At 43.8% G+C, this 21357-nt stretch overlaps 1 protein-coding gene across 1 annotated transcript in view; it reads left to right on the top strand.

Moving 5' to 3' along the window:
• The window catches only part of LOC130476478 (uncharacterized), a 53058-nt gene that overhangs the window by 17465 nt on the left and 14236 nt on the right, over positions 1–21357 (top strand). The gene's annotated exons all lie outside the window — the stretch shown is intronic.

Below are 21357 nucleotides of genomic sequence, written 5' to 3'. Positions count from 1 at the left end.
AAATTCCCCAGTTGTTCCACTGGAAAAAATTGGTGGGGGGGAGTCCTCAGACTTTTTCATACTATGCTTTCGGATTGACTTTCAGCTTGTCTTAAAAATATACTCACACACACATTCTGAAAGAAAAAAACATCATAGGAGATTTTTTTAGTGCTCCTCCAATATCTTCCAATTTTAAACAACAACAAAATGCTCAAAAAGCCCCCCTCCCAAAAAAAAAATTGCCCCAGGTTTTTCACATCTTAAGCAGCCGCAAAGTCCAGAATTGGTTCAAGGTTATTTTGTCACTTCAAGCAAGGTACACCCATAATATTGCGGGCCCGTACCACTGCCAAGGGGATGCTACTAAACGAGAAGAAGAAGAAGAAGAAGAAGAAGAAGAAGAAGAAGAAGAAGAAGAAGAAGAAGAAGAAGAAGAAGAAGAAGAAGAAGAAGAAGAGTTGGCCCAAGGTCACCCAGCAGGGTTTATGTGTAGGAGTGGGAAACCAACCAGGTTCACCTCATTAGAGTCTGCCACTCATGTGAAGCGGCTAGTCACAGTTCTCTCCGAACTCTCTCAGCCCCACCTACCTCACAAGATGTCTGTTGTGGGGAGAAGAATGGAAGAAGATTGTAAGCCGGTTTGAGACTCCTTAAAGGTAGAGAAAATTGGGCTAAAAAAAGCAACTCTTCTTCTTCTGCTGCTCCTGAGCCCTCATATTGCTAAAATGGACAACCAGGTTACTAACTGTAATGCAGGACAGTTCTGTAGGACCAGCTAAGACCTCTTCAAACAAAGAGCCACATTAAATTGTTTTGGGACTCCAAGTGGCTCACACTGAGGTCTCTTGTCATTTCCACCATTCACCGACACTGAACAGCTAGTTTTCTGAAGTGAATACACTCAGTTAAAAAAATTAACACATTCAATAATTAAAGACTGATTGTGAGGTTCAAAGTTCCCAGCTTCTGCCTGTTGCATCTCTGTTTGAGTTACTGCTCAGGGCACCTTGCTTTTTCCAAACACTTCAACACCCTCAATTGAGAGAGGGTATCCATACTCTGTCCCTTCCGGTGGGTGTGGGTCACCTGAATTCGGTCGTAGTGCCGAGATGCAGTGGAATAACTGGTCCTTAGAGAAGGCTGCCCCGAACAAAGTCTTATACAGAAACACAGGAAATGTTCTTACTCTGAAAGTAAACCAGGGGGAGGGATAAAAAAAGTATTTAATTTTACTTTGGGGGGGGGGGGACTTAGCCCAGCAACCAGCAATTTGGGTAACAGGGGTTTGGAAACTGAGAAGCATCCATATTCATATCTCGGTCCTGCTGAGGGAAGGCATTTTCCTGGCTTTCCTAACAGCCACTCGCGTACTTGTTCCTTCGCCATGCAATATGGGCGCATAATGCTCTCACCCTGTGTGAGGAGGAAGGGCTGGGGTGGGTTGAAAGCCCCCCAGCAGGGAAGGTTGTTTTGTCCCAGCTAGGGACAAAGGAGAGCTGATTTCAATTAAGGCCTACGTTTACTTCCAATTAAACTAAACGAACTTTTAGAGCACTTTTGCTGACGCTGGAAGCACTTTGGGGTTTTGTCCGCCATCACCAAAAGCGACCCTGGCTAGGAAACGCAGTTATGCAAAGTTTCTTGATCATCGACTGACTGGGCGATCATGGAGCTTGACAAAAGAACCTTAATGGCCCTAAATAAACGGTGTTTGTGTTAAGTGCCGTCAAGTCGCTTCCGACTCATGGCGACCCTATGAATGAAAGTCCTCCAAAATGTCCTATCTTTGACAGCCTTGCTCAGATCTTGCAAACTGAGGGCCGTGGCTACCTTGATAGAGTCAATCCATCTCTTGTTGGGTCTTCCTCTTTTCCTGCTGCCCTCAACTTTTCCTAGCATGACTGTCTTTTCCAGTGACTCTTGTCTTCTCATAATGTGACCAAAGTCGGACAGCCTCAGTTTAGTCATTTTAGCTTCTAGGGTCTGTTCAGGCTTCATTTGATCTATAACCCACTGATTTGTTTTTTTTGGCAGTCCATGGTATCCATAACACTCTCCTCCAACACCACATTTCAGAGGAATCTACTTTCTTCCTTTCAAAGGAATCTACTTTGATTGTGGGATCCTGCATGGCGGGGGGAGGGTTGGGGTCACTGGGGGTATGGGGGGGAGGTAGTTGTGAATTTCCTGCATTGTGCAGGGGGTTGGACTAGATGACCCTGGTGGTCCCTTCTAACTCCATGATTCTATGATTCTACTTTCTTCCTCTCAGCTTTCTTCAATGGGAAGGGGGATTTCCCCCCTGATTGTCTGGAATGCAGCTATCAGACAGTAACACGCCAGGAGTGGAGCAGGCAAAAAAGAATTTGGAGCCACTTTTGTAGCAAGAGAGATACGGGGATCTTTGAGCGAGTCAAGGTTCAGGAGCTGTTGTGGGGAATCTGAGCGGGGGGTGTTGCTGCTTGCTCAGAGAGTGCCGGCTTCATTCCGATATGCGCTACACCTATAATTTGCAAATAAATCAAATATGACAGAGACCGCGCTAATTTTCCAATGTTCTCCCACTGAAAGGTGATGAAATCTTGCCACCTGGAACTTCTGTCTACCTGTCGCATTTGCAACTCACCTTTCCCGCCAACAGGGTTCTGTCCTCGTCCATTTAGGTTAGGCTGAAAGAGAGAGAGAGAGAGAGAGAGAGAGAGAGAGAGAGAGAGAGAGAGAGAGAGAGAAACTGGCCCAGGGTCACACAGTGAGCTTCATGGCAGAGCAGAGATCTGAACACAGATCTCAGCAATCCAACTCTAGAAGAATCTTCCGTTCTTCTCTCTTTTATTCTATGCACTTGCAAACAAACAGCATGTGTAGCAATCCACCAAAGCACACATAGTGACACGTGAAAACACTCTGACATTTAATATTTATTTATTTTATTTATTTACAAAATTAATCTCCCTCCTCCTCCCCTGCAGTGTTGTCCAGCAGTAAATAGCAAAATTCTCAAGTCAAGCAGACTTTCCCCTTGATTACTTTGTTGCTTAATCTGGAGATCCCGAGAAGGAGCATGAAACCCTGAGATCAGGCGATCCTTAGGACCACCGGTTGTTAGATGTCCCTAGCCCGCATTGTTTTAGCATGTCCACAAAATAACGTTGCACAAAAGAAATATACCACTCCCTGGATAAAACAGCTAAAGGCGCTTTCTGAGAAGCGGATACTGCGTTACCTGCTGTCAAATCGATCGGTCAATTGCGCGGGAGAGGTGGCAACTTTTCTCTTTATAGCGTCAAGGAAAAATTATATTTCATCTCCCCTTTTTAAAGTGTGAAGTGGTTGATGGATCACCAGCGGCTGTTAAATCTAGGGAAAGGAAGTTGTTAGATGTGACCAGTCCCGTTTTAAGATCTCACAGCTGGCAACTGGGAAAATACGAGGGGACCCCACCAGTACATTGGGTTTTTTTTTAAGCCTGTGAGAGGGACTTTTTGCTACATTAAATTTATTTAGATATTCACGCCCCACTTTTCTCTCTAATAGGGACTCTCCGCGATTTACAAATTGTCCTTCCCTCTTCCGTTTTATCCTCACAACAGCCACCCTGTGTGGTAAATTAGGCCGAGGGAGAGCGACTGGCACAATGTCACCTCATGGGTTTCCATAGCACAACAGCGATGCAAACCTGGCTTTCCGTAGCCCGACCCTCTAACCACTACACATGCTGGCTCCCCCATTGGGAACCTGCTGTCAACTATAGCTTCCCATTTGTGTTCAAATGATAAAATAGATGCATGCCTGGGCTACACAGATGCTGTACGCTCCCCCCGCCTGCCATTTTTAGTAGCGTTCAGAGAAAACATTATGCGTGAAGGGTCTGAAGGGAAGACAGATGTCGAGAACCAACTGGAGGGTTGGCTTGCCGGCAGGTGGCGAATAAAGGGAATGAAAGATTATGGGAAGTTCTGGTTAAAGAGCTGGGACATTGGGTGCCTTCCTTTCTTCAAAAAAGCGTTTTAGAGTTATGAGCAATCACATTTCTCAGGGGTTCATAGCCCATTGCTTCTGCGGAGATGTTTTAAAACCTGCTGTGGATAAAGGCCTAGCTACACTACAAATATATTCATTGTATTTCACTTAGTCTGTCATGGTTCCCCCCCCCCCCCCAAAGAATCCTAGGGATGACTTTTTGATGAAGGGGTGGACAAGTTTCCTGATGAATATCCTTACAGTATAACTAGGATTGCCAACCTCCGGGTACTAGTTGGAGATCTCCTGCTATTACAACTGATCTCCAGCCGACAAGAGATCAGTTCCCCTGGAGAAAATGGCTGCTTTGGCTATTGGACTCTATGGCATGGAAGTCCCTCCCCTCCCCAAGACCCGCCCTCCTCAGGCTCCACCCCAAAAACCTCCCGCTGGTGGCAAAGAGGGACCTGGCAACCCTGAGTATAACTCTATGCAGATTCACTCTAGTCCGAGAGCATTGATTTCAGTGGGCTTGATGGTAGAAATATAGGGTTGCCAGCTCCAGGTTGGGAAATACCTGGAGATTTGAGGGTTGGATCCTGAGGAAGGTGGGGTTTGGGGAGGGGAGTAGGGTTGCCAGCCTTTAGGTAGTTAGTCAAACAAAGGGCTACAAGTGCTAAACAGGAGTATGGAATTCAAAGGAAAGCACAAGAATACACAAGCCAGAAAATAAGGCAAATAAATATCACTGCTGGATGATGCTGTTAAGAAAATATATTGAGAGGAAAGGCCTCACAAAGACAACCGTGGTTGTAAGAAAATTCAGACTACAGGTCTGATAGGCAAAGTACAAAAAACGCACGCGGCGTTATATCAAAGTCAAACATGGCGCAAAGTGCTCACAATCATCAAAGTCCGTATATAAAAGTTAATACAATAAAGCAACGGAGAATAGACTCTGCGCAATGGGCTTCCGGTAAATTCCCATTTCATGAAGAATTTCATAATATATACGGACGGTCTTATCCGGCCAGCCGTATATATTATGAAGGTACACTCCTTTAATCCGTGAATGAATTCTCAGGCACACGGAAGGACTAGAAGCTTGAAAAAATTCTTCATGAAATGGGAATTTACCGGAAGCCCATTGCGCAGTGTCTATTCTCCATTGCTTTATTGTATTAACTTTTATATACGGACTTTGATGATTGTGAGCGCTTTGCACCGTGTTTGACTTTGATATAACGCCGCGTGAGTTTTTTGTACTTTGCCTATCAGACCTGTGGTCTGAATTTTCTTACAACTGTGGTTGTCTTTGTGAGGTCTTCCCTCTCAATATATTTTCTTAACAGCCTTCAGGTAGTGGCTGGAGATCTCCCACTGTTACAACTGGTCTCCAGGTGATAGAAATCAGTTCCCCTGGAGAAAATGGCCGCTTTGGCAATTGGACTCTATGGCATTGAAGTTCCTTCCCTCCCCAAACCCCACCCTCCTCAGACTCCACCCCCAAAATCTCCAGGTATTTCCCAGTCTGGAGCTGGCAACCCTACCAATCTCCTCAGACCTCAGAAACTAAGCAGGGTTGGTACTTGGAAGGGAGACCACCAAGGAAGACTTTACACACACAATCTAAACTGTGAACTAGGATGTCTCCAGTTCAAATCATGCCTCGGCCAAGCTACCCTCTCTCTGCTTCATCCTTTCGGTCTGCATACCGGAACAATGCACAAGACCTAGCTTTGTGGGGTTATTGTATTGAAATTTGAAGCATTAGGCGTTGAGAGAAAATGCTAAGCATTTAAGAGTTAAGCACAGGTCTTTTATGCACGGCTGTTTTTCCCCTCGCGGTCACCCTTCCGATAACTTTGGGTCTTTGCCGTTTCCGACTGTCAGAGGTCGCCTCGCTCTCCCCCTGCATTTCTCTGCGTTTTGCTCGCGTTTTCAGGGACCTGTTTAATCTCGAATGTGAAAACACGGGCAAAACACGGGGGGGTCCGGGGGGAGAGCGAGACGAACCCTGACAGTTGGAACTGGCAAAGACCCGAAGTTGTCCGAGGGGTGACGGCGAGGAAAACAGCCATGCATAAAAGGCCACAGGTGGGTGCTGTCGGTAAATTGTCCGGCATGAATTATGCTTTGAATCAGGGCCTTTATGTGATTCTTCATTTCTCAGGTGTACATTTACCTAGGAATTTAGGGGAGGGGCTGTGGCTTGGTGGAAGAGCATCTTCTTGGCATGCAGAAGGTCCCAGGTTCAATCCCCGGCATCTCCAGTTAAAGGGACCAGGCAGGTAGGTGATACGAAAGACCTCTGCCTGAGACCCTGGAGAGCCACTGCCGGTCTGAGTAGACAATACTGACTTGGATGGACCAAGGGTCTACTGGAGGTTAGGCTGTTAAGACAACCAAGAAGAGGTGCTATGGCTCAGTTTGTAGAGCATCTGCTTGGCATGCAGAAGGTCCCAGGTTCAATCCCTGGCATCTCCATTTAAAGTGACTGGGCAGGTAGGTAATGTAAAAGACCTCAGCCTGAGACCCTGGAGAGCCGCTGCCGGTCTGAGTAGACAGTACTGACTTTGATGGACCGAGGGTCTGATTCAGTAGAAGTCAGCTTCATGTGTTAGGGGAGGGGCCGTGGCTCAGCGGTAGAGCCTCTGCTTGGCATGCAGAAGGTCCCAGGTTCAATCCCCCAGCATCTCCTGTTAAAGAGACTAGGCAGGTAGGTGATGTGAAAGACCTCAGCCTGAGACCCTGGAGAGACGCTGCCGGTCTGAGTAGACAATACTGATTTGGATGGACCAAGGGTCTGATTCGGTACAAGGCAGCTTCAGGTGTTCATGTGAATTAGAAAATCTCATATTCGTTTTCCAAGAAGCTTCTTCGTATTGTCGCTGCCGAGCTCCCGTTGCTTTGTTATTCTGCAGAGAGGTCCAGGCATGAACCATCCGCTGGACGAAACTGGAAAGACGGTGTTGGGATTATTTTTTGAAAAGAAGAAAAACGCTGGGGAAGCGGCAAGGAGATTGTTCTCCGGCTGCCCCGGAGGGCGGTGTGGGGAGAAGGAAATCCACAGGAAGGCCTGCCGCTCGGAGGAGGCAGAACCTTTTCATCACCTCCCAGCAGGCATCCGAACAAAAACCCCAGCCGCAAAAAAACAAGAGCGAGAGCAGAGCCATCCGACCGCAAACCTATGGAGGGGGGGCTGAGAGAGAGAGGAGGGGGAAAGGAAGCGCACGGGGCGTGCGCAGGGTGACAAAGGGCCTTGTTTATATAACCCGCACGCAAAAACACACACCAAAGAGCATTGATGGATCCTGCACTGTGTTCCTCCCCCAGCTCTGAAGCAGGTTTGGTACCTGTGGCTTTGTAGGTCATGCTTTTTCCCCCCTTCTTTTTTTTAAAGAGCTGGGCCTTTTCACTCTTAAAACGGACCCCGAAGTGGAGGCCAAAGAACATTTGTGCCCGTGGATGTAGGGAACCAAGGAGCGAGCGTAGGGCTGCCAACCTCCGGGTACTTCAAAAGTAATACAGCACACTTGCTCAACTCTTATTCCAAGAAAAAAAAAACTTTTCAGACCACAATCTTTGTCTGCTATTTGTCAATAAGTTCAAAGAACACGTGAAGCTGCCTTCTACTGAATCAGACCCTCGGTCCATCAAAGTCAGTATTGTCTACTCAGACTGGCAGCGGCTCTCCGGGGTCTCGGGCGGAGGTCTTTCACATCGCCGACTCAGACTGGCAGCAGCTCTCCAGGGTCTCAGGCAGGGGTCTTTTACATCACCTGCTCGCCTAGTCCCTTTAACTGGAGATGCCGGGGATTGAACCTGGGACCTTCTGCATGCCCAGCAGATGCTCTGCCACTGAGCCACAAGCCCCTTCCTCGCACTCCAGTTCATTGGCTGCTGCTGCCACGGCAGAAAGGGACGATGTCACATCAAATGTCATTCATTTTGGCTGCATCCATGTGTCATTTTGCTCTGCCAATCATTCACATTTTCCTGCATGAACGATACAACCCAGTGGCGAACCATTGACAGAGTGCAACAGTAGCTTGGGGAAGAGGTGTTTGAAGGATTACTTCCACCCTTGCTGTTCCAGCCTGTCAGTGAAGATCCGTTTTGCATTCCCAATTGTCTGTGATTCTGCCTGCAGAGGCGGTGGGTAGGGGGAGCAACGATTCCTAGAGAGGCAGGGCACCTTGCCTTTGGAATGGTCCTCCACGGTGAAGTTCACCTGAGACCTGCCCTATCTTCAGGCACCAAGCCAAAATGTCTCTTGGCCTGGGCGTTTATTTGAGCAGTTCCGTCTTTCTTAGCTGTTTTGGTCATCTGCTTGTCACAAGGACTCTTATTTAATTTATGCTGCTGATTGTGGGGAGGGTGGGGTCACTGTTTTTCCCCCTGGCTTTTCATATTACTGATAATTCCTGTTTTTATTATTTTAATCTATGGTTTTAACTTTGTGAGCAGGTCTCTGGAGAAGCAGGAGATAACTATTTTCTAAATGAATAAAAACCCAGCTATGCCACCCGCAATCTGTGAACAGGGCCTTTGATTCCTATCAAGTATGTTTCAAGCCAATTTGGGGTTGAAGAGTAGGACAGAAATATATTGAACGAACGTGTCTGTTACAAGGCTTTGCTAAGGAAATGCAACGGAGAAGGAGAGATGGGTTGCCAGCATCCATACGTCTAACCTGACGTCCCGTTAACCGGTCAGAGGGTGTGTTTCACAAATGGAAGACCAGGGTAAAATTAGCATTCAATCAATGGTGGTCTGACTAATGGGTGATACAAAACATTCTGGGGAAAATCTGGGAATAAAGCACAGCTGAGTGTATTGACGGAAGATTTTGTCCTTTCCCTCTTAGGGTCCCTTGGACAGAACTTCCAGCTCTCCGTTCCTGCATGGAAAGGGCACACCAGCAGATATGGCCCTGAACAACTTTCTCATTTCCTTCCTGCTTCACCTGGGTGAGTTCTCCTCTTGCGATACATGGCATGGCATGGTGGCAGCATTGCTGAAATAACAGGCTTTGTATTATAGGTGAGATGGCTGGCTGTTACTTGCGTTCAGAACGAGTGCTTGGATGCTCCAGAAGTAGCCGATTCTTTGCCAAGAATCCATTTGTGAGCTTGGACAGCTTGCAACCTTAGGGCCTTCTGTGGTTGCTGCCAAGTCGTAGATGTCTGGATACCTGTAGCGTGGGGCAAACCATTTGTAAATGAGGAAAGGCCTGGCAGAAGCCACTTGAAGTTCTAGCGAGGACAGGCAGCATTTGGAGCTGTGAACCTACCCCCAAGAGAATGAACTATATCATATTGTGGAAGGAGGAAAGTGGCAAAAGGCACTACTCAGGAGGAGGAGGAGGAAGAAGAGTTGGTTTTTATATGCCAACTTTCTCTACCTTTTTTTTAAGGAGAATCAAACCTGTTTACAATCTCCTTCCCCTCCTCTCCCTACAACAGACATCTTGTGAGGTAGGTGAGGCTGAGAGAGCTCTAAGAGAACTGTGACTAGCCCAAGGTCACCCAGCTGGCTTAATGGGTAGGAATGGGGAAACTAACCCGGTTCACCAGATTAGAGTCTGCCGCTCGTGTGGGAGAGTGGGGAATCAAGCCTAGTTTCTCCAGATTAGAGTCCACCACTCCTAATCACTACACCGAGACTGGTCCTGCAAGCCTGAAGAAGCAAGAGCTTTTGCCTTTCCAAAGTCCAGTGACAGGCAGGGAATAGGGCAGCTGAAAATGAGGGATCTCTAGCGAAGTAGCCTGAAGCCTTATATGCCTTGTGGAAAGGTTGACTCGAGGACTTGAGGAGGAGAAGCCCCACGGAAAGCAATTGAAGCCATAATTGGGGGAGCGGCGGCATGTAAGGTAACTGGTCTGTGCCACCTCTTCACTTCAACTTTCACCAAGTTTACGTGCCCCATGATATACATAAATATTTAGTTTTAAAAAACCTATATCTGAGGCTCAGATTCGCCTGGTGTCAGAGTCATAAGAATATAAGAAAGGCCCTGCTGGATCAGACCAAGGCCCATCGAGTCCAGTAGTCTGTTCACACAGCGGCCAACCAGGTGCCTCCAGGAAGCCCACAAGCAAGAGGACCGCAGCAGCATTATCTGCCTGTGTTCCACAGCACCTAATATAATAGGCATGCTTCTCAGATCTTGGAGAGAATAGGTATGCATAATGACTAGTATGCATTTGGACTAGTAGCCATGAATAGCCCTCTCCTCCATGAACATGTCCTCTCCCCTCTTAATAAGAACATAAGGAAAGCCCTGCTGGATCAGAGTAAGGCCCGTCAAGTCCAGCAGTCTGTTCACACAGCAGCCAACCAGGTGCCTCCAGGAAGCCCACAAACAAGACGACTGCAGCAGCACCATCCTGCCTGTGTTCCACTGCACTTCATTTCATTAACCTTTATTGGCATACCAAAAGACAGATAAAAACAACAACAATATACCTCCAAAGGGCAATACATATAAGTTACAAGTTGGGTTAATAAAACTTTTCTTGTTCTTTAAGAACTCCTGTAAGAAATTCAGCCACGGTAGCTGTAATTTTAGGATCATGATCACTCAAAAGAAATTTGTATTTCACTTGCATTTCACTCCTGTATTGCATTTCACTCCTGTATCTCTTGTGCTGGAGCAAAGTAAATAGCAGTTTATCCTGCAGAGTCACATAGAAGGGGCAATCTAAAAGGATGTGGTCAATTGTATCCAACAAATTCAAACCGCATGTGCATAGGCATTCATGTCTAGGGATCTGAAGGTATCGGCCTAAGAGCATCCTAGATGGGAATGCGTTAACCCTAGCTAATAGAAAAGTGCGGCTTTGAGAAGGTATCTCATCTAGATACCTAGCCATTTTACCCGATCCAGTATTAAGGCCTAGGGCCGCTGGAGAACAGCTGGGGGGAAGAGCTGGGTTAAAATTCTGCAATTCTACATCAAGGAGACGTTACTTGATTCTTTTAAAGATGTAAGATTCATTGGCCAGAGCAAGATTATCTAAATCAATTCCAATTTGGCAGAGTCTAAATCTTATCAATATGTCCCATGATAATGAAGTTCACTTTTCAAAAGATATAAAAGGGAACCTGGCTCAGTTTGAAAATATAATTTGAGCCAATATCTTATTGTTTGAATCCAGGCTTTGGTGGCAATCGAGTTTTGCCCGGTTTCAAGACAAATTGTAAAATATGAAACACATTTAGGTATCCCCAATATTTGTCTAAGAAATATGGCTTGGATGTTCTCCACTTCTTGATTAAGAGTTCCAAGCCATAAGGGAACACCAAACAGAAGTTGGGGGAATATTTTCAAATTCAGGATTTTGATCACTGCAGGAACACACTGATTCCCCTTCGCGTAGAAAACTTGCTTGAGTTGATTTAAGGAAATCCTGGTGGCTTTAATAGTATTTTGTCGATGTATAGACCAATTGAGATTATAGTTATAAGTAATTCTCAAATACTCATAGCTTTTAACTTGTTCGATTGAATCCTTCCCAATATGCCATTTGTATAAGGACCATTTTTTGGAAAATACCACTACTTTTGATTTGGAGGAGTTAATAGAAAGTAAATTCGAATAATTATTAAAAGCATCTAGATATCGTTGGAGGCCTACTTTGGTGAAAGAAAGAATGATGGTATCGTCTGCATAAAGAAGTAGAAGTAAAGACTGGGACCCTAATTTAGGTGGGTGACCATTAACTGAACCCAATGACTGCACTAAATCAGAAAGAAAAATATTAAAAAGTAGGGGAGCTAAAACACACCCTTGTTTAACGCCTCTTTGAATTAAGATTTTCTTAGTCAGTCCACCATTAGGTGAGTATTTAACTTGGCAGGTGGTGTTTAAGTGTAATTTCTTTAAAAGTATTAGCAGCCTGGGGTCCATTCCTAGATTTGACAATTTGTCCCACAGTTTCTCTCTAGAAATAGAGTCAAAAGCACTTTTTAGATCTATGAAAGCTGCAAACAATTCCCCCCCCAACTTCATGTATTTTTCCACAAGAAAGGATAAAACGAGACAGTGATCTAAAGATGATTTGTTCTTAGTGAATCCTATTTGCTCTGGGCCAATAATGGATTTAGCTTGAGACCACTCCGAAAGGCGGGTCTCAAGGTGTCTAGCATATAACTTGCCCAGTACTGATAGCAAGCTAATAGGACGATAATTTCCCGGTAGATTGGGGTCTCCCTTTTTATAGATTGGCATTAAGATTGAGTTCAGCCATGAATCAGGAAGTATACCATAATGATCAATTGATGTAAAAAGACTGGCTAGTAGTGGAGCCCACCAGTCAGCATATTTCTTAAAGAGTTCGACAGGGAGCCCATCAGGACCTGTTGCTCAACCGGTTTTTAGTTTAGAAATTAGGGTCATAATTTCTTCCCTACTTACTGCATGCCATGGAGGGATATTTGAGGGAATAATTTCCTCATTATCAAATGGAGGGACCACAGCATGGCCAAAGACATTGGGAAAATAATCAACCCATACTTGAGGGATAATATTTGAGTCAGGAAAGGGTTTGTTGTTTAATAGACAAAAAATTGTTCTCCAAAAGATTTTACTGTCACTTGATTTCAGAGATAAAAAGAGTTGGTCCCATCTTTTTTGATAATAGGCTTTCTTTTTATTAGCCACTAATTCCTGATAAGCTTTTTTTGACGATAAATATTGCTCCATATCGATTGTTTGGCCTCCTTTCCTAGATTTCCCAAAAACCAATCGCAAATTCCTTTTTTGAGTTAAACATTCATAATCAAACCAGGTTGATGTTTCAAAAGTAGTTTTACGTATCGGTTCGGCTATAGAGCTACATTGCTCTATAACTTGAGAAAAGGCTATTAGTATCTCCTCATGAGAGGAAGAGCCAATTATAGACATCTTTAGTTTGGACAATAAGTCAGATTGGAGGATATTGAACAATTCAATTTCTGTAGATTCTGACCATTTAATCCTTGTCAGGATTAAAACCTTGTTCTCATCAGGGGAGGGATTTAAAAAATTGAAGGTCTTTATTGGGAAATTTAATAGAAATGAAAGGGGGAGATGATCACTTTCGGTATTGGTTTCAATATTCACTGACTTGACAAGAGGCAACAAGTTCAAAGAGCATAAACCATAATCAATCACACTACAGCCTCTTGTAGATATAAAGGTGGAGTTTGTTGATGAAGGGAATTGTGGTAGTCCATTTAGAATTATTAAGCTATGAGTCACACAAAACTCTATCAGTCTAACTCCAGCCTTATTATATACTTTATCAGTAGAGTAATGAGGCAAACTTAATTGGGGAGGCAACAAGTCTTCCCCATCAAAACCCATAGAGGTGGACCATTCCTGCTGGTTTGACCCAATTCGAGCATTTAAATCTCCCAATAAAACAATTTGAGCCAACGGATGATTTTGAGCAATTTTAAAAGTAAATTTAGAGAGGTTGGACCACATAGTGTCCAAGTCCTTAATATTATTAGAGGGTGGGTTCCACAGCACCTAATATAAGTATATAATAAAAACATAAGAAAAGCCCTGCTGGATCAGACCAAGGCCCATCACATCCAGTAGTCTGTTCACCCAGTGGCCAACCAGACACATCTACGAAGCCCCCAAGCGAAATAACTGCAGCAGCAGCAGCATCCTGCCTGTGTCAAACTAAATCATGGATCTCTGATCGTCTTTAAAGACATTGGGTTTTTCTGCATTCTCATTTTCCTCGCTTGTAAGTTCCAGTTTCTTTGGGGGCGGGGAAGAGGTGGGTTCTGTGCCCCATGTGTTTTGCTCCCTCTAGTGGTCGATTTGATATTGCACAGGTTTATGTCCAGCAGGCGCTTACAAGCAAGGAAAATGCGAGAAATGAGGACATGAGAATGAGGAAAATGAGGATGCGGAAGAGCCTGACGACAGCTTCGTTGGGGCCATGAGGGGAGGCAAAACCCTCCTTTGAATGGTTTCCCTAATTAACAATAGGGCCTCTCCGTTGTCGTTAGTCCTTTAAAGGAAAAAGACAGGCACCTGCCATAAGCCTGTCTTTTTTCTTTCAAGGACTCTTACAGCAGGGGTGGGGAACCTTTTTCCTGCCAAGGGCCATTTGCACATTTATGACATCATTCAGGGGCCATACCAGGTGTAGATCTCCCGGTGGGGGGGGGAAGAGGCTAGGGTTGCCAGGTCTCCAGCCACCACCTGGAGGTTGGAGCAACCCAAAACAGCACTATAACACTATAAAGCAAATAAGTGAATTTTATAAAGTGCAAAGTGAATAAATATATACAGCATATACAAAGGGAGTACAACCAGATACAAAATTTACAATAACAATCCAATAAATATGACTTATCAAGAGGATGCCAAGGATCCTGATTCAACAGGTAAGTTCAAGTAATCAACCAATTAAGGTATCATTTGATATTAGAATTTTTTGAATCATTCAAATTCTTTTTAGGTTGCAGTTATTGGAACAAAGCCACAGGAAAAAGATGTCAGACGTGTTGTCTAGATCGGGACCACGTTTCGCATATGGCTTCTTCGGTGACCTGTATCTGTGTATCAAAAATGCATGTATTCAACTAATAAATCAACATTTATAATAGACATTAAAACATTATTTAATCAATAATAAAAAGACTATGCAAGCATAAATATTCTTACCAATAATAGATATAAGTATAAGTGCCTTAGTAGGTGTTGTCTCATAGGGACCGCAAAGATTTGTATCCAGGTCTCCAAAAGGACAGAATAGTCAAGGAAAGATAAGGATGGTATTTAAAAGTAAAAAGGATTTGGCTCTTAAATGATCGCAGCTGTAGCAGACAGGCTCAGAAAAAACTCAGAAAAAAAGGGTTCTTAAAGTGATGCTATCCTAAAAAACAGGAATAATCTAATTCATTGTTTAGACCATTGGGAGACAATGTTCCCATAAGGAAAATAAGTTTAGTCTCCATTTGGTGCAATATTTTTTGGATATTTTGCGAGTCATAGGGTCGACCACGGAATTGCCATAAAACACAAAAGGAGAAATCCCTATCTCCATGTCCTTTTTCCAAAAAATGGGCAGTGAGCGGGGCTTCTAAATTTCTGGAGCGAATTCTAGAAGAATGTTCAGAGATCCTGATCCTCACGGGACGTATGGTGCTGCCAATGTATTTTAAACCACATTTACATTCCACGCAATAAACAACATTTTTTGAAGCACAATTAAAGAAATTTTTTAGAAAAAAACGGAAACCAGTGGTAGTAGATGTGAGCTCTTTAACTGTAAGGCATAAATTACACACTGAGCACGTACCACAACGATGACGTCCTATTGCTGGCGGCAAAAGTAAAGAAGTGGAAAAAGAAGGCTGGGGAGAAATGTCAGTGTGAACCAGGAAGTCACGCATGGATCGTGGGCGGCGTAATCCGCATAGAGGTGGATTTTTACAGCCAGGTAAGGTTATCAACATTATTGATTAAATAATGTTTTAATGTCTATTATAAATGTTGATTTATTAGTTGAATACATGCATTTTTGATACACAGATACAGGTCACCGAAGAAGCCATATGCGAAACGTGGTCCCGATCTAGACAACACGTCTGACATCTTTTTCCTGTGGCTTTGTTCCAATAACTGCAACCTAAAAAGAATTTGAATGATTCAAAAAATTCTAATATCAAATGATACCTTAATTGGTTGATTACTTGAACTTACCTGTTGAATCAGGATCCTTGGCATCCTCTTGATAAGTCATATTTATTGGATTGTTATTGTAAATTTTGTATCTGGTTGTACTCCCTTTGTATATGCTGTATATATTTATTCACTTTGCACTTTATAAAATTCACTTATTTGCTTTATAGTGTTATAGTGCTGTTTTGGGTTGCTCCAATTATCCTTACAGCACTGAGCCTTCTTTTCTTGTGGTTTACCATTATGGCTCACAAACTCGATATGTTTACATTTAGTAATGTTGAAAAAGAAAATATTTTAAAGACTATGCCTTCATTATGTAATTTGTCCACTTATACCCAGGATATAGATGGTACCACTTTATGGAATTTGGTCAAGAAAAAAACTAGACTTGATTTGCATGCTGCCTCATTAGCCGATTATTGTAAATCAGAACTAATTCCTAGGGGTCTTAGAATTCAAAAGGCTCCTGCTTTATTCATTGAAAGTTCTTCTTTTAAGGAACGGTGGGCTGCTATTTTGAATCGCTGTTCAATGGACCTGATGTTATTAATCATCCAACAAGCCTCCAGTGATTCCAACAAAATGGAGGATGATATTAAAAAAGCTAAGGATGATTTGCGTATAAAAACTTCTGCAGATGATTATAAAAAATATTTGGATAACTTAGAAAAAGACCTTGCTGAATATGTGCAGAATATAAAATCCATGAAAATGCGAAAGTTTTCTAGGGACAAAAATGATTATGCACAAAAGAAAATATATTATTGGGAATACAAGCAGTCAAGTCCCTCTCATTCTTCCTCCAGAAGGAATTTCTATCAGCCACCTCCTTCCAATAATGACCGTGATTTTGATTCATATAGCTCCTCTAGTGCAGGTTCATCCTTTTCTAATACTTCTTACAACAGAAAACCTTATTTTTTGCGAACTGGAGGACGACCAAAGAACTACAGACCCCCAGGCTCCCGCCCACGAGGCGGGAGGAATCAAAACGAGAGAACTTAGTCCTTAATTTATCTGACAGACCTCTTTCTAAAGCTGAATTAGAAGTATTGAATTTGGGGCTTGGCTTTGCACCTACTCCAAAGTATTCATCTTTTTACACCCGAGTAGACCTGTTTAAATTATTCCGACAATTAAAACTAAAGGATTTTTTTCAGGGTTCATCAGTTGCGAGGCAACCTTTTAAATGTCCTTCCACATTCATTCCTGCTAACCCCAATCATCTCATTCAGACCTTTCAACATTTAGTTCTTCGGGATGTGTCTTTGATGGAAAAGAGACATATTCCCACTTCAATAAATTTCACTCCGGCCCAAGAAATGATTGTTGATCAATTAAATAAAGATAAATCCATTGTCATAAAGGAGGCAGATAAGGGTGGATCTATTGTTATTTTAAATTACTGTGATTATGACAATGAAAATTTGCGACAGCTTTCCAATTCTGCTTTCTATCGTCCCATTCCTACTAACCCTGTTAAAGCTATAGAATTAATTATTAGAACAACTGTCTATGAAGGTCTTGCAGCTGGCTATATCACATCACAAACTGCTGAATTCCTACAGAATAAATTTCCTAGAACACCTGTATTTTACACTTTACCCAAAGTGCATAAAACTACTCGCCCTCCCCCTGGCCGTCCTATTATTTCCGGCTCAGGATCACTTCTAGAACCTATTGCCCAGTTCCTAGATTATTATTTAAAACCTTATGCTTCTTCTACCTCTTCGTTTCTTCTAGATTCTCGAGATTTTATTTTTCAACTGGAAAACAAATCTATTCCATCTGATAGTATTTTTGCTACCTTAGATGTCGTATCTTTGTATACGAATATACCCCTTAATGAAGCGCGCAATATGATCCAAGATCTTTTAGACTCTAGAAATGACCCCTCTCCGCCTACCCAATTTTTGCTGCAACTTTTGGATATATTATTTGAGCATAATTACTTTAGGTATAAAGATCAATTTTATTTACAAGTTAATGGAGTCAGTATGGGCGCAGCTTGCGCTCCTTCAATAGCCAATATTTTTATGATTTACTTCGAAAAAAAGTTCATATTCCAAAACAATCCCTTTTCAGATGACATTCTTATTTATAAACGTTTTGTTGATGATTTGTTCTTTAATTTCAAGTCAGTGGCTGCCTACAAACAGTTTTTAGAATGGGTTAATACTCTTCATACTCACCTTACTTTTACTGGTACGTTCAGTAAGACTTCCATTCCATTTCTGGATTTGGAAGTGTTTGTTACTGCTGGGTCTACTCTGGCAGTAAAACCCTATACCAAACCCTTAACTAAGCATGCAGGACTTGATTTTTCTTCTTTTCATCCACCACACTTAATTAACAATCTTCCTTACAGTCATTTTTTAAGAATAAAGAGGAATTCAACTCTTTCAACAGACTATCACTATACAGCTGCTTCTTTAAACAATGCATTGTCAGCCAAAGGATATCCACCCCACGTCTTACAGTCAGCCAAAACCAGAGCAGATCTGAAAGACAGACAGGAACTTTTAAGATCAAAACCACCTACATCTTCTACTAACATTACTTGGTCCTTACAACATAGCTCCAAGGCTCATCTGATCAATAACATAATCAAAAGACATTGGCACCTAGTAGAAACCTTACCTGGCTGTAAAAATCCACCTCTATGCGGATTACGCCGCCCACGATCCATGCGTGACTTCCTGGTTCACACTGACATTTCTCCCCAGCCTTCTTTTTCCACTTCTTTACTTTTGCCGCCAGCAATAGGACATCATCGTTGTGGTACGTGCTCAGTGTGTAATTTATGCCTTACAGTTAAAGAGCTCACATCTACTACCACTGGTTTCCGTTTTTTTCTAAAAAATTTCTTTAATTGTGCTTCAAAAAATGTTGTTTATTGCGTGGAATGTAAATGTGGTTTAAAATACATTGGCAGCACCATACGTCCCGTGAGGATCAGGATCTCTGAACATTCTTCTAGAATTCGCTCCAGAAATTTAGAAGCCCCGCTCACTGCCCATTTTTTGGAAAAAGGACATGGAGATAGGGATTTCTCCTTTTGTGTTTTATGGCAATTCCGTGGTCGACCCTATGACTCGCAAAATATCCAAAAAATATTGCACCAAATGGAGACTAAACTTATTTTCCTTATGGGAACATTGTCTCCCAATGGTCTAAACAATGAATTAGATTATTCCTGTTTTTTAGGATAGCATCACTTTAAGAACCCTTTTTTTCTGAGTTTTTTCTGAGCCTGTCTGCTACAGCTGCGATCATTTAAGAGCCAAATCCTTTTTACTTTTAAATACCATCCTTATCTTTCCTTGACTATTCTGTCCTTTTGGAGACCTGGATACAAATCTTTGCGGTCCCTATGAGACAACACCTACTAAGGCACTTATACTTATATCTATTATTGGTAAGAATATTTATGCTTGCATAGTCTTTTTATTATTGATTAAATAATGTTTTAATGTCTATTATAAATGTTGATTTATTAGTTGAATACATGCATTTTTGATACACAGATACAGGTCACCGAAGAAGCCATATGCGAAACGTGGTCCCGATCTAGACAACACGTCTGACATCTTTTTCCTGTGGCTTTGTTCCAATAACTGCAACCTAAAAAGAATTTGAATGATTCAAAAAATTCTAATATCAAATGATACCTTAATTGGTTGATTACTTGAACTTACCTGTTGAATCAGGATCCTTGGCATCCTCTTGATAAGTCATATTTATTGGATTGTTATTGTAAATTTTGTATCTGGTTGTACTCCCTTTGTATATGCTGTATATATTTATTCACTTTGCACTTTATAAAATTCACTTATTTGCTTTATAGTGTTATAGTGCTGTTTTGGGTTGCTCCAATTATCCTTACAGCACTGAGCCTTCTTTTCTTGTGGTTTACCACCTGGAGGTTGGCACCCCCAGGGGAGGCCACACAGAGAAGGCCTGCAGGGTGCCCCCACTCCCCCCTCCCAGGTGGAAGGGCAGCCAGCAGTGGGCCCGAGCAAACGAGGTGCCAGGGGGGCGCAGCCCACAGTTGATCGGCAAGGGAGGAAGGAAAACAGAAAAAGAGGAAAAGGGAGGGAGGGAGAGAAAGGGAGAAAGAAAGAAAAGGACAGAGGGAGACAAAGAAAAGGACGGAGGGAGACAAAGAAGAGACAGAAAAAGAGGGAGAAAGAGAGGGAGAGAAAGGAGAGTGACAGAAAAAGAGGAAGAAGAGAGAAAAGCCTTTCCCCCCCCCACACACACACACCGCCGTGCACGCTGGCCCCGCGCGACCGGACCCCAGCCTCCCCTGCCCCATACACACACACACACGGCGGCGCACAGAGCCCCGCGCGACCGGGCCCCAATCTCCATGCCCTCTCCTCCCCAGTCCACAAAAGGGCCCCCCCCCGAAGCCCAATCGGCTCCTGCATGCATGCTCTGCCACCGGGAGCCACCAGCCTCTTTCCCCCTCCCTCTCGCTGCTCAACAGCCGACAGTCGGCGAGAGGAGGTCCAAAGGGCGCCGCAGCGCCGCTGTAAGCTGTGGCGCCAGGAACACCCTCTGGGAGGGCCGACCTGCGCCCCGCCTCTGCACCAGGGCCCCAGAGCTCCTGAGGGCCACAAAAAATGTCCTCGGGGGCCGTATGCGGCCCCCGGGCCTGAGGTTCCCCACCCCTGTCTTACAGCATGGCAGGGGGGTTCTGTTAGAAAAACATGGCAGGGGGAGGTTGAAGGCTTAAACCTCTCCTTCCTATGCTTCTCTGACCCAAATTTGGACGGCGCTTCTGCCTTAAAAGACACTTGAAAGCTCCTGCCAGAAAACTCCCAACGTCTCATCTGTCCTGATCATCTGATTCGATAACAGTGCAGGCAAAATGACATCCCATACACAGAGGGATAGGGTTGCCAGCTCTGGATGGGGAAACGTCTGGAGATTTGGGGAGCAGAGCCTGGGGAGGGTGGAGTTGGGGGGGGAGAGAGCTCAGGGGGGATGTGTTTCCATAGAAGTGTTTTTAGGAAGTGGGTGGGGCCAAGTTAGGGTTGCCAGGTCTCTCTTTGCCACCGGCGGGAGGTTTTTGGGGTGGAGCCTGAGGAGGGCGGGGTTTGGAGAGGGGAGGGTCTTCAATGCCATAGAGTCCAATTTCCAAAGCGGCCATTTTCTCCAGGTGATCTGATCTCTATAAGCTGGGGATCGGTTGTAATAGCAGGAGATCTCCAGCTGGTACCTGGAGGTTGGTGACCCTAATAACACACCAGGAGTGGCGCAGGCCACAAAGAGTTTGGAACCAGATTTGTAGCAAGAGAGATAGGGGGATCTTTGAGCGAGTCAAGGTTCAGGGGCCGTTTTGGGGAATCTGAGGGGGGAGTGTTGCTGCTTGCTCAGAGAGTGCCAGCTTTTCCACATTCTCGTTTTCCTTGCTTGTAAGTACCTGTTTCTTCGGGTGGGGTTCCCCCCCTTTTCTGCACGTCTTTTGCTCCCTCTAGTGATCGATTCGATATTACACCAGTTTATGTCCAACATATCTCTCTGCAGATTTAAACTGCAGGTTTTTATTCTGGACATGAACCAGTGTAATGTCGGATCGACCACTAGAGGGAGCAAAACACGTGAAGAACAGCCCCCACCCCGAAGCAACTGGAACACACAAACAAGGAAAATGAGAATGCAGAAAAGCCCGAACTCCACAGTGTTCTAAAGAGGAGTTAATATTCCTG

The sequence above is a fragment of the Euleptes europaea genome, chromosome 4, assembly GCF_029931775.1.
Source record: "Euleptes europaea isolate rEulEur1 chromosome 4, rEulEur1.hap1, whole genome shotgun sequence".
Lineage (NCBI taxonomy): Eukaryota > Metazoa > Chordata > Lepidosauria > Squamata > Sphaerodactylidae > Euleptes > Euleptes europaea.
Note: the sequence above shows the minus strand (reverse complement) of the source record. Positions and strands in the feature narration are given on the sequence as shown.